Source organism: Schistocerca nitens, chromosome 7 (assembly GCF_023898315.1).
Source record: "Schistocerca nitens isolate TAMUIC-IGC-003100 chromosome 7, iqSchNite1.1, whole genome shotgun sequence".
In the NCBI taxonomy this organism is placed as follows: domain Eukaryota; kingdom Metazoa; phylum Arthropoda; class Insecta; order Orthoptera; family Acrididae; genus Schistocerca; species Schistocerca nitens.
The window spans coordinates 145,185,746-145,187,396 of NC_064620.1; the positions used below are offsets into that span (position 1 = coordinate 145,185,746).

The following is a 1,651-nucleotide window of genomic DNA, read 5'->3' on the forward strand; positions in this document are numbered from 1 at the left end:
ACTGTTGCTTCGCGCACGAGCGCCAACAGCGCTCCGCGATGACGCCCACTATCGCTGCGGCGAAAACAAGTGAATAATCTCGCGGGTAAATCAAATGAGCTGACCCGTTAGGCTCATATTCGTCTTCGCGTTGACTGACAGATTCTATCCAAATTCTGCGTTTGCTGGTCAGAATTACAAGCTGGTTGGAAGATCCTGCCCGTAATGCTCCAAAAGTTCTCAATTTGTGAGATATTCAGTCACCGTGTTGATCATGGTAGGATTTGGCAAGCACGATCACAAGCAGTAGACTCTCTCGCCCTGCGCGGGCGGGCATTATCTTGCTGAAATGTGACACCAGGACGGCGTACCATGAAGGCCAACAAAACGGAGCACAGAATATCGTCACTGTGCTGCAAGGGTGCCACGGATGATAACCGAAGTGGTCCTGCAATGAAAAGAAACGGCACTTCGAACCATCATTACTGGTTCTGGGTTGTATGGCGGACGACAGCCAGTTTGTTATCCCACCACTGTCCGGGGTGTCTCCAGACACGTCTTCTGCCTGGAATCTGACTGGAGTAGAATTGTTTCCAGTGATGAGTCCCGCTTCGAACTGAGCCCCGATGACAGCGGTGGCGTACCAACCAGACTGTTGCCTTCCGTATGGTCCAAAGGCCAGGAGAGATGGTCTGGCGTGCCATTTTTTTCACAGCAGGAGTACTGGGGTTGTCATTCGTGGTACCCCTACAGCGCAGTGGTACGACGACGACATTCCATGCCCCGTTTTGTTGGTCTTCGTGGCAACCCATACTGTGCTTACATGTCAGCAATATAATCGCCGCTCGCACACGGCGAGAGTTTCTACTGTTTGTCTTCGTGTTTTCCAGATCATACCTTGACCAGGAAGGTCTCCACCCAACTGACAACGTTTCGAGTACTAAGGGGACGGCACTCCATCCAGCTCGGGAGTTTAACGATCAAACGCTCCATTTGGACAGAATTTGGCACAACATCCCTCAAGAATCAATGCGAAACCGAATAACTGCTTGCGTAATAGGTGGACCGGGGCAACGGCCTTGCCACAGTCGACACACCGGTTCCCGTGAGATCACCGAAGTTAAGCGCTGTCGGGCGTGGCCGGCACTTGGATGGGTGACCATCCGGCCGCCATGCGCTGTTGCCATTTTTCGTGGTGCACTCAGCCTCGTGATGCCAACTGAGGTGCTACTCGACCGAATAGTAGCGGCTCCGGTCAAAGAAAACCATCGTAACGACCGGGAGAGCAGTGTGCTGACCACACGCCCCTCCTATCCGCATCCTCAACAGAGGATGACACGGCGGTCGGATGGTCCCGATAGGCCACTTGTGGCCTGAACACGGAGTGCCTGCCTAATAGGTGGACCAGTGCATTGTTGACTTGCTCAAATTGTGAAGCTCTTTTTCTTAAATAAATAACCCATGTTTTTTTTAAAATTGTAATCATTTTCTTGTTTGCGAAAGGAAGAAACAGTGGAAGATTAGTCAAAATGCAGCATACAGTATCTCCAAAGACATCAATGTGTTTTTGTAATGGAGTGACAATAAGCTTAATGATCTCAACGAATTTTTTCCCTGGTGAACTTGTTTGTCTGCATTTATGTATTGGTTGAAAGGTATCATGGCTGTGAGA

General features: G+C 50.2%; 1 pseudogene; it reads left to right on the forward strand.

Annotated features, from left to right (window-relative positions):
• Positions 1 to 1,048: 1,048 nt before the first annotated feature.
• LOC126197078 (5S ribosomal RNA) lies at positions 1,049 to 1,165 on the forward strand (annotated as a pseudogene).
• Positions 1,166 to 1,651: the final 486 nt, after the last annotated feature.